Source organism: Sparus aurata, chromosome 13, assembly GCF_900880675.1.
Source record: "Sparus aurata chromosome 13, fSpaAur1.1, whole genome shotgun sequence".
NCBI lineage: Eukaryota > Metazoa > Chordata > Actinopteri > Spariformes > Sparidae > Sparus > Sparus aurata.
This window is the reverse complement of record NC_044199.1, coordinates 33,782,676-33,794,858: the sequence shown is the minus strand read 5'-3', so window position 1 is coordinate 33,794,858 and position 12,183 is coordinate 33,782,676. Positions and strand designations below refer to the sequence as shown.

Sequence of the window (12,183 nt, the reverse complement as noted above, 5' to 3'; positions counted from 1 at the left end):
TCCCAAACTGAGTTTTTTGTTGTAATGAAACTATAAACACAATCAGCTGTTTAGTGACTGAACATTTAATTCAGCCTTAAAACTGTGAAACAGAACGACGCTCATCAAAATGTTCAAGTGAATGCAAGAACAGACACCTCAGGAGCTTTGGTATTACAAAAGTCTGAAGTAACACTGAATTCTTGAAAAAGTTACGTATTAACTCAAGAATTAACTCAAACTGAACGACTCTGCCTGTTACAGTGGAGAAAGAAAAGTTTCCAACCAAACCCCATTCAGAAAAGTCACGTTTTAACTTCTTTTTCAGATTAAAACACATTAACTTGGTGTATTTGCTGGCTTGGCTATGGTGACCTGGTTTAGTGACACTCTGCTGTGTGAACACAACGGGTCAACTTCAACGGAGCAATAAAAATTTCCAACCAAACTCCATTAAAAAAAGTCAAATTTTAACTAATGTTCAGATTTCTTCTCATCTTATCTGGATTCATTGACTTTCTGTGGTGAAACACTGAAGCTCAACTGCACTGGAGCAAGAAAAGTTTTCATTCAAACAAAAAAATAACAAATTTTAACTTCAACTGTTTTACTTTTCAATGTTGAATCACAGCAAAAAATGTTTTTTGTTCACCAGACGACTGGAAAAAGAAAAAAAGACAACAAAGAACACAGACGTCTCATGCTGACAATCAGTTTACTCAGACTGAGCTGCTGTCTGTTGGTTAAACACCACAACTCAACTGTAATGATGCAACTACACTTTCCAACCAAACCCCATTAAAAAAAGGATCAGTTTTCCAAATTTAAACTTTACTGGTGTTCATTTTCATTTCTTAATCTTCAGTTGCAGCTCAAAAACGCTTTTCTTTCCTAAACAGACAATTTGAAACAGAAACAAATACAAAAGCTAAGAAATGTTAACTACAGGTCAACTGTAACGGAGAAAGAGTATTTTCCAACCAAACCCCACTCAGAAAAAGTTAAATTTTAGCTTAATTTTCATATTTTAGAAAACAATAAAAAAAGGACTGACTCATTTTAATATTTTTTGGGAGCCATGGTGTCACTTTGATGAACCTCCTACTGGAAATTTGCTCAAGTAGAGGATAAAAACACATAAATTCTTTGCTGGCTTGGCTGTCTGCATTTATTGACTTTCTGTTACGTAAACACTGCAGCTCAACTGCAACAGAGCAAGAACATGTTTCAACCAAACCTCATTCAAAAAAGGTCAGATTTTAATGTCAACCATGCTCATTTACAAAGCAGGTTAAGAAAACATATTTTGTTTATCACAAAGATAACAGGGAAGAGGCGTAACCACTACAGATCACCTGCTACGGAGCAGGAACAGTTACCAACCAAACCCCATTCAGAAAAAGTCAAATTTTAACTTAATTTTCATATTTCCTCTCCTCTTGAAACAAAACAGGTCAGAAAAAACAATAAAAGCTGAACTGACTAATTTTAGTATTATTTGGGAGCTATGATGTCACCGTGATGTCATCTCAGTGCAGCTCTGACTGGAAATGAACTCAAAGACCCTGAAAGTGTGAGTAAGAGAAGTGATGGGATCATTCAGCCGTTTCATCAACGGATAACACACACACACACACACACACACACACACTCACACTCACACACACACACACACACACACTCACCATCCAAAGCCTCCGAACGACACGCTCCTCTTCCTCCTCAGCATGGTCTCTCGCTCGCCCTCTCCTCCTCTTTGTCTTCCTTTTCTTCTTATTGTGTCTGGGTTCTCCTCTCTCTCTCTCTCTGAACCTCCTCCCTCTCTCTCGTCTCTCTCCTCCCTCCCTCTCTTCACTGTCGTTCTATCTGCTCATCCCTCCACCTATAAATACTCTCATCTCAGTCAGACGCCCTCCTTTACTCGCTCCCACCGCCTCTCCCTCGCTCTCCTCCTTCACTCTCCCTCTCGCTCTCGTTATCCTCCCTCCTCCTGCCGTTAATGTTTCTCCCTCTTTCCCACTTCAATTCACTGCACACAGCCAGGAGAGAGAGAGAGCGAGAGACATAGAGAGGGAGTAGAAATGGAGGTATACATGGTGTTCCCTCTCTCTGTCTCTATCCACCCTGACGAAGCAGAAACGCCAGCAGAGACGCTGTCAGACTCAAACTTATCATACATAATAAATGGAGGTAAATGGACGAACACACGCATCACTTTCTTGTTTATGTTACGTTACGTAAAGGCGGCTTGGCTTAGTTTGAAGCTGCAGCCTGAGCTCACCCAAAGCGTATGTGTTTATACTTATTTGTGTGATTTTAAACATCATCTTTTTGTGTTTTCATGTGTTCGAAAAGGAGATAAAAGTGTGAAATTAACTTTAACCAACAAGAAGCTGGACCAGTCGGTCATCGTTGAAGTTATTTTTCAAGATAGAAGATCAATAATTCTGTGTCTGCAGCTCAGCTCAGTGTTTGCTCTGTTTTATGTGTTTCCATGAGCATTTTTCAAGTCGCACAAAGAAACCCTGAGGTGATTTACAGCAGCTCCAACCAGGACTTCAACGATAAACAGAAGTCGACAAAGGACGTGAAAGAAGTCAGTTAATTTGTTTTTATTGCTCTTCACATTGATTTTAAATCAAAACAGCTGGCAAGCCTGTGGACGACACATATCTTGGAAAAATAGCAATAAGGGGAAGTGAATTTGATTTTTGTTATTGATTTTGGTGAAAGTGGATCATAAAACCTGGGTGGTTGCTTGTCAGCTGATGCTAGCTAGTTAGCTCAGTTAAAACCCTTTAGGCTCCGGGTTTAATTTTTAAAAATACCAGATTTTGACATCTACATTTCAGAAGGCTCTGGCTTGAAAGTGGTTTGAGATAGAGACAAAGTGTAAATGAGACAAATATTGAGAATTCTTTACCCACCACCACCCCCACATTGGAGGACACTTTTTCTTTTCTTTTTTGTCTTCCCTTTTTTTCTTGTTTCTGGCTGGCCCCTCTCAACATACTCCTCATTATTAGCAAAGTGGAAGAAAGACAAAGTGATTTTGAATCTGTTCCTAGGCATCACTTTCCCAAATCCCTGTGTAGATGTTGGCCAAAATTCTGCCCAGTAAACCTCAATCTCTGATTTATGTACCAGGCCCATGCTCAAATGGAGTGACAGGAAGGCTTTCATTTCAGGGACAGTTACATCATTCCATTCAGGGTTCTCCCCAGAAATTTTTAGTGTAGTGGCGCACCGTCTGTCCGGGGGGGGGGAACGCTCGCCAACGTCAGTCCCGGGGGGGGGGGAAGAGACACGGACGGACGGACAGACGGTCATCAACTCCGTCAGCCGGGGGACGGACGGATGCTCATCGCCGTCAGCCGGGAGCTCCTAGCCGTCAACCGGGGGACAGTCGGTCGGAACGGACGCTCGTCACCCGCGGAGTATAGCGGCGCTGACCTAGTGGTATAGCAGCGCTGACCTAGTGGTATAGCGGCGCAGCGCTGCTGTTCCACCGTCTGGGGAGAACCCTGCCATTCATGAAACCGTGAACTTGGCATAAGTTCATGTGAGGCTAAATACTGATGAGCATACCGATTTGTCTCCATTGTTATGAGATTCCAGAAATCATCAGTCAGAAAGAGGGACAAAAAATCTTTAGACCTTGAATCACTGCTAAGCTCTCTGTCACCACGATATCCAATTTGCTCATCAAAGGGCTTTTTTCCATTCCTGATAAGCCCAGCCACCATTACCATCATTATCATCATCATTTCCAGCCTTCCCCTGTTGCCTCTACCACGGCCACCTCTCCTATGGACACTGCGACCTTGTGTGCCCCCCCCTTCCATTTCACGAAGGGTTGAAAGACTCATCATCACTACTTTCAGCCCTATTCAGACCACCCCTGCTGCTCCTACGACACCCATCAGCCCTTCTCCGAACACTTCGCCCATGTCTCCCCCTGCTATCCTCTCTAGTGTTGGGAGAAGAGTGTGTGCTTTGTGAACACCGCTGCCGCGCATAGCTACACCATTGCCGTGCATGGTGGCTACGTGACCGTCGCGGTAGAATGATTCTCACCACCCCCGCTACTTCTACCACATCCATTCGCTCTCCTACTGATACTACGAGTTTGTGTATCATTTCCACTCCCACCTATGTTGAGCAAAGGGTCGTGTATTTGTGCTTGTGCGTTTTCCTCGCTCTGCGCAGCACCGCCATTGCTAAACAAAGACGCACTGCGACTAGCAAGCTCACTAATCGACCGATCGTCATCTCCCAAAGTCAACTTCTTGCTTGCCATTGTCGTTTATTTCATCTCAATAACTTTTAAATCCAGCAATACCACTTCAGCAGAATAGCTTCGTGGCACACTGTCTCCGGTCTCTCACCCATCAGTTTGCATGGGACTTCCTCGAACATTTTGCATTGAAGCATGGCGTATTTATGAGCTAAGGTCTAAGTGCGGGATGTCTGCCAACTAGTGGTGGGGAGTATGAACGACATGTAACACTCTATTCGGAGAAAACTGCTATTTTGTTCAGTACCGCGGGGTGTCGCAAATTTGCGACTCTGGCGCCTAAAGGGTTAACCCATGGATTCAAGAATTCAAATAATACAGAGTCGAAGGTGGAGCACTGTTTATTCCTATAAAAGCTCCTCAGTGGTGCTCCTCATTGAAGGTAGCCTGGTGCTCTTCCAGGAGGATTGACTTAGACAAACTGTAACTAGCTGTCATTAGCTTGGTTAGCTCAGCGCAATTAGCAGTCCTGTTAGCTGAATGGACGCCTAAGTCGATCCCCTGAAAGAGCACCAGGCTCAGCAGACTCGGGGCGTGTTTGTGTTCACACCTCCAGCACAGGAACTTTCCACCGCTATGAGGCGGAGGAGTCAGCTAACAGGACTGCTAATTGCGCTGAGCTAACCAAGCTAATGACAGCTAGTTACAGTTTGAGGCAGTTAGCGGTTACGATTAGCAACAACTTAAGCTTGAAGATATTTATGGGACTTAATGACCTGAGATGAGTTTATGATCTAAAATTAGACACATTTTCTTTAAAGGGTCAATATTATTACATTTGACTGTTTTAGGTGAGGATAAATCGACTCTAAAGCAAAAAGAATTGCTAATTATTAAGTTTTCCATGAGAGTGTTACTCCTAAAACTCTGTAGAAGTCTCCAAAACTCCAACACTTTCCTCTACAGTGGATGGATTTGTGCTGCATGGGTGCACTTGGACTCACGGCCTCATACGTTTCTAAAATCGCAGCTGCAAGCCAGTTAACATGTAAATGTTGAAGCTTTGAACCGCTTTGATTTTCTGTCAAAATATTAAATTCTGCACAGGAGGTGAACACGTGACTGTGCAGACAAACTGACAAGAAAAGAAAACGTTAAATTAATTTCTACGGTGATTTGAAGCAACAAAAAAAAAAATCAGCCTGTGTGTGTGTGTGTGTGTGTGTGTGTGTGTGTGTGACTGATGTGAACACAAAGCAGCGCAGCGATCGCCGTCTCCCTCTAATTCTAGAGTTCTCAGGTTTAATTCTCTGTGAAAATCCTCCAACAGCCGAATATATTTGCATCCAATTACCACAGAGGATAATAGAAAACAGGATCTACGGAGAATAAAGAAGTGTGAGCGTGGATCACATTACACACACAGACACGAGGCTGATGGAGTCGCCTCTCTTCAATTAACAAACACAAACAGCTACACCAGCGGGAGCCTCTGACGGCGCCGCCTGCAGGCAGTAGTGTTCCTTACAGCGACAGTGAAAACAAACAGCATCCTGATGATTCTTCTGTTCTACGAGACGACTGAAGCTCAACATGTGAGGTTTGTCCTGAGGGTGGCGCTATTACAATCATTACATTTTGATGATATATTCATATTACACAGCCCACAGACGTCCTCTCACTGCTGCTCAGATGCTCATATTCACTGACGATCAGGACTGATGCAGAAAAATAAGACATTAAAAATGCACCTGAAACTATTTTGTGAGATCAGACTGTAAATTCCTGACAGCTGAAGAGGTCTGACGGTGAAACCTAACGCATATAAACGCATGGTCGTATTAACCTCCTCAGCTACATTGTAAAATAAAAAATAAGAATTTTCTGGATTTTTTCTCTTTATTTTACAGACCTTCCCTTTTTATTTAATACATTAAATATCTATAAGATTATAAAAGTATACTGAATTTATATTTCTAAGCTTCAGAACAGCCTCGTTACTTTAGTTTGATGCATCTGAGGTGAATTCTGGATTATTGTTATTTCCCAGCATCAGCAGACTGATGTGGACCAATCAGAGCACATCACGCACGGCAGATGCAGCGAGACGAGACAAAGACGTAAAAGCCGTAAGAAGGCGTAAACAGACAGAGAGGGAGACTGGAATGTGGAGAAAAGGCGTGTTAGTGTCTCGTATCTGCAGAGAGTTTCTGATTTTCTCTCTTTGTTGCTGCTCGGGACGCTTTACCAACCCAACATGTGTCTATTTGACGTCCTGGGAATGAGACTCAACAATCAACTGTCTTTGTGGTGCGTTCAGGAACAGCTGGGACAAATCCTACTGATTCTACCTTTAACTTTAATAGTCTTTGAATTCTATTAATATGACGTGAGCTTCAGTTAGCTTTGAGCACAAATGTCCTTCAGAGGGAGACTTTTTACTCTGATACTCTGAGTACATGTCAGAGCCTGTAATCTATTACTTTACTGAGTAAACAAGCTGAATCAGTACTTCTATTGTGTATCATGCTGCTACATGGATTTGCTTGTTAACTGAGTTACAGTTTTCACAACAGAAACATTGAACAAATGTGTTTTTTAGGAAATGTCTATCAATGACTTTCTCAAACTAGTTCTGGTTAGTAACTGAACTCAAATCCTGAAACAGCTCAGAGTCGATCTCCTGTCAGCAGTGAGTCTGTGGGGCCAGTGTGTGTAGCCTGTACTGCCATCTTGTGTACAACTAATGAAGCTGCTCTTTATATGCTTATTTTAAGTATCGGCTGCATTATTATATAATTATTTGCTGCCATGTAACCCACACAATGAGTAATGCTGCTTTAGAGCCTCACTGACTGATAGACAGACTCGTCTTTTAAAATTCACACCAACACTGACTGTGTGTGAGACATTTGTAGACACACTACAACAGTTTTCACAGGCTGAGCAGGTCTGAGGATGTTTGTCCTGAAACTCTGCATGAACAGACGTGTGGCAGACAGTTATCAGCATGTCGCTGCTGTTCTCTCTGAGGACGGGCGACGCTCATCGAACAACAAACAACATGAACAACCAACAACCGACACGGCCGTCCTCAGACCATATGTGTGGGACTGTGTGATGCCTCATCACTGCCAGGAAGAGACGGACAGAGAGAGACGTCATGTTGGTGAAGAACAGGAACATTTTGTTCTGATGTTAAAGGCCAGACAGAGCAGGTGGTCTTAACACACACACACACACACACACACACACACACACACACACACACACACACACACACACACCCTGTGAGGTGAGAGACAGAACACAACAACAGCTTCTCAGGATGACTGCATCTCAAACACATAACTTGACCTCAGAAATATGACATAATCAAAGAGCTTGCAGTCGTGCTAGCATCAACATGCTCACAATGGCTCTGCTAACATTCTGATGTAATGTTTATGTCATGATTACCAAAATAGAAGTGAAGAAGACTATAATAGCAGCATCACTGTCTTTGAATCAATCACCCAGTCGATTGTCAGGAGGTGCACACAGCAGAGTGGCGCAGCGGAAGCGTGCTGGGCCCATAACCCAGAGGTCGATGGATCGAAACCATCCTCTGCTATATTTATATTTTCAAAAATAAACTGAACATTTGGGGGTTTTGCTCTGTTGATCATGCAAAACAAGAGCTTTGTTGTTTTTCAGATGACTGTGATGCCATTTTTCACCTCAAACTGACATTTACTAACACTTGTGTAAGACTGAGACGGCACCTGTCGTGAACATGAGGGAATCTCTCTGATCCATGGAGGCCCCAGCGTGGATTGGACTTGGCTCTGATCCATCTAGGCAGGAACACAGGAGCTCTGGGGTCGTCCTGTGGTGTCTGGCATGAAGTGTGGCCTCCATGGATGTGCAGCACGGCCTGGGATTTTTCATTTGGCAGCTTTGACTCCTACGACCTTGCAACTCTCTCTCACATCTTGGTTGGGAGGAGCTACGACATGCTGAGGGGAAATGAAGAGACACGTCAGTGTAATGTCAACCAGCCACATGTTTATGTGGAGTCCAGTGTGGCGTCTGCATATCTCCAGTTTTGTCCCATTTATAAAACTATCATGGATCTGCTGCAAGCAGGGTTTCGAAGACCCCACTGGATTTCAAGTCCAGCGCCTCAACCACTCAGAAAGATACCAGAAAGCTTGTAACCTGTTACTAAACGGTGACCATCCAATCAGCCACGAGATACGCATGACAACCTTACGCTGTATGACGCAGCAATTGTTGACTGGATGCCTCGCAATCTTAGGAACAGATTGGCTCTTTTAACCCATGCATTAGCAATGTTTGGATCTGTGTTAGGACCTGTTTCGAATATGTTAGGACTTGTTAGGAGATCATTAGGAGATCGTTAGGATGTGTTTGGCAGTCCTTTTGCTGCAAGGTACAAGCTGCTGGATCCAAACATTGCTAATGTTTGGATTCTTGCTCAGAACTGTTAGGAATTGGTAGGACTTCATTAGTAGATGGTAAGGAACTGTTGAGCCAACCAGTTGCCGGAAGGTACGGCCATAAGCTAGAAGCCATTCACGTCTGTTGTCAGCACCTGGTAGAGTCCAAAAACAGAGCAAAAAAGAAAAGTGATTATTAGATTGACAATCCTCCGGTGGACAAAATGCCAGTTCAAATTTAAAAATTCCATTTTATTCATCTGGTAATCACTTTCTCTGGAACTTGAGTAGAAAATGTCTGTGCCTGAAATGTGTTGGGGGGTTTGAAGAAAAGATGGAGGTCAGAAGGTTTCATCAGCATCAAGCCACAGAACAGACACATCCCACCAGCTTCCTCTGTCCAAACACATGAACATTTACTTATGATAAATCTGTTCTATTCTAATCTTTTCACCAGTGATGGAATGAAACATGTATTCATCACAGTGCTTAAACTCTTAATGTCAAGGTATTTTGTTTTACGTGAGTTTTTCCACTTTGTGCTACTTTATATTTCTAATCTACAACATGTTTGATGTAAACCATTCACTTAAACTCAACTACATCTTTGTTGTTGTCCAACCATCAATCAATGCAGGTTTAAGAACAGAATGCTTGGATTGGTAAAGACGGTTGGTTGCAACAGTTTAAGATTTTCATGGTACAATAACCATTAAAGACAATATCAGTTTCACAGTATTGTTGTGTAAGGTGATTTAGAGCCTGACCAATATAACGGCAAGCCCATCACATTTATATATGCGTTTATGTTTAAATTCTGTTTTTATAATTATATCAACAGATGTATTGGAACATTTTTCCTGCCTGATACCAGCATCGGGCCCAAACACTGAGTATCTGTTAACTTTATCACTTAATTATAATGATGATGATGATGATAATGATATCATACAAATGATTTTCAATTCTAAATGTTATTTAAAAATCAAGTTCCGGATCAAAGACAAACATCCACTAGAATAAATTACATGTCAATGTATTATCATGTCTCCTGACAGACATGAAACTTGATATACAAAGTACATATGTTCAATAACAGGAAAATATTTAAATTGAACATTGTATGTTCAAATCTACTCGGTATGATAACCATTTTTCAAACCATGATATATTATCAAACCAGTATCTCAATGCAACACCAGTGAAGACTGAGGTCACAGTCAGTGTGTTGAGCAGTTTGTTTGAATCACTGGTAAGAAAACAACGATATTTTGCAGATCGTCTGGGTAAAACACACAGGTCCTCATTTATTATGTGATTGTAACTTTCTAAAAATAAAAGATATGGTGAAAAATGATTTTCCGCTGCGAGCAGGGTTCGAACCTGCGCGGGGAGACCCCATTGGATTTCAAGTCCAACGCCTTAACCACTCGGCCATCGCAGCTTACGTCACTAAAGGGAAACGCCGTTCTATTAATTCCGGACTTACCCGTCAGATTCATCGTTTACTGTACTTCTGCTCAGTTTTATGTGTGGAGGGACGAGAGTGTGTTAGAACACAACCACACAGCAGGTGAAGGTTTCATCAACCGTTCAGGAGTATTAATTTCCATGTCAGGCAGCTGTAAAGTAACAACACGATCCTTTTAAATTCACTACACCTCTAAAGTGCAGTACCGGTAAAATCAAAGATGGCGCACTGGAGTGTGTTTTTTTCCCGCCGCGCGCCGTGTGTGCTGCTCTCTGCTGCCTCTGAGCTCAGTGCTGCCGCTGGTGGCTGGAGGCTGTATTACAAGACACAAATTATGTATTTACTTTTTAAACCAGTGCCGTCGGTTTAATATCACGGGCGAATGGCGAATTTAAGTTGCACAGAGTGAAGGCACAACACACTAAGTTATCTTGAAATCGATTATTATTGTCATTACAGTTATTTGTTTAGTTTCTACAATTCACCGTGTAAGTTGAGTGATTGAAATCCTCGTCATGCTATTCAAAGGCTCCAACAGGCGATTCATCGAAGCCAGACGTGATGCAGAGTAGAAAACAACATTTGTATAGTTGGGCAGCCTAACTTGGGCTATAATAAACACAAGTACCAAATAAATATCCTGTAGATCCTTAAATAAACCGAGCTAATTACTGCGCTTGGTGGATTACCGTTACACTCATTAGACTCCTGTTGCTAGCTTGCATTAAAAGTTGCTAGCAGCTAGCTAGCTAAACTTGACAAAGCCGTCTCGAGCCCCTCAGACGTGCCGTCCACTCTCCGAGACAAAACGCTAACGTTACTCTACTCTACCAAACCACCGGGGAGAAGTTAGTTTTAAGATGCGGATATTCAGTCGGATATTCAGTCGGATATTCACCTCGTTCCCAGCAGGACTTTACTGAGGTTCTCCCAGTGTCAGCAGCAGGAGGACAGTTAGCTCACCTCTCAGAACCTCGCGCCGAATCACTGGAGACTGATTTAGGGACCGTCATTAAATTACTTAACATGAATATTTAAATACAAAATAATTGCAGTTTTTTTTTCAATATCTTCTATGTCATGTGGCCCAATGACTCTAAACAAGCAGTATATAAGCAGCGGTATTTAAAATAAATTAGATTCAACAAATACGTTTTCACATTATGCCACTTTTTTTTAAGGCTTATGATAAATATCAAAGTCAAAATTAACACATATTATGAGCTTTGTTTCTGCCCAGTTCAAGGCACATTTGTAGAGTGATCTGGTTTCAGCAGATGCCTTGAATCTGTTGATTTTTCATGTCATTTGTAAGAATGAGACTCATTTTGTAAGTCTCAATCTGTCATTTTTTTTTCAAAAATATTATCAGCGTCACCATTTAAAGAGTTATTTTTCAAAAATGTCTCCCGGGGTTGCTAGGTGTTCCTAGGTTACAGAGCACCACTGCCACATGTTACAATGTGTTCCAGCCTGTTCTTCCATCACAGACTGCAGAACTGTTTAGTATGAAAATAAAATAAAAATAACGTTAATGAACTGAGACGTACAACAAGTAACAACAGCAACACAACAACAAAATAAACAAAATAAACAAAAATAAGAGAAAGTAGATGAGATAGACTGTGTCTGCTGGGTGCTGTCTGGTTATGAGACTGGTCGGGCTGGTTTAAATTATGAGGGCGTGAAAGACAATAAACAGCAGCTGTCACATTTATGAACACAGCTTTCATTTTACCAGACGGGTTCTTTTGACTTGAACACAGACGGGCTGACTGTAAGTTCACTGACAAACTCTGCTTGTTGTTGTGACTCCTCATACTTAATAACATAACTTAAACTGTGAGTTAACTTCAGTTTTGTTTTGGGATTTTATTTCTGCCTAACTCAATAATGCCTACGCCTATGAAATATTCAGTAAGAAGATATTTGTACACTGCTCTCAGTGGTGGAAAGTACAAACACGTATACTTTAAAAAAATGTTTTGAAGTAGCTGCATATGTTGAATGTTCTGTTACTTTATACTTTGTCCAGTCGTCTCCTCCACCCACGT

The 12,183-nt window shown here is 41.9% G+C and overlaps 1 long non-coding RNA gene and 1 other non-coding gene across 3 annotated transcripts; both read right to left on the bottom strand.

The window, feature by feature from the left end:
* Positions 1 to 569: 569 nt before the first annotated feature.
* On the bottom strand, positions 570 to 11,400 carry LOC115593526 (uncharacterized). 2 transcript variants are annotated; one of them, XR_003986324.1, is made up of 3 exons: positions 11,028 to 11,400; positions 7,981 to 8,214; positions 570 to 1,544 (listed from the first exon to the last, which is right to left on the bottom strand). It is a non-coding gene; the product is annotated as an uncharacterized LOC115593526 (long non-coding RNA). The 2 variants fall into 2 exon arrangements; XR_003986323.1 differs by lacking the exon at positions 570 to 1,544 and adding an exon at positions 7,455 to 7,504 and having other exon boundaries at positions 11,028 to 11,399.
* trnas-uga (transfer RNA serine (anticodon UGA)) lies at positions 10,021 to 10,102 on the bottom strand. The gene has a single exon. It is a non-coding gene; the product is annotated as a tRNA-Ser (tRNA).
* Positions 11,401 to 12,183: the final 783 nt, after the last annotated feature.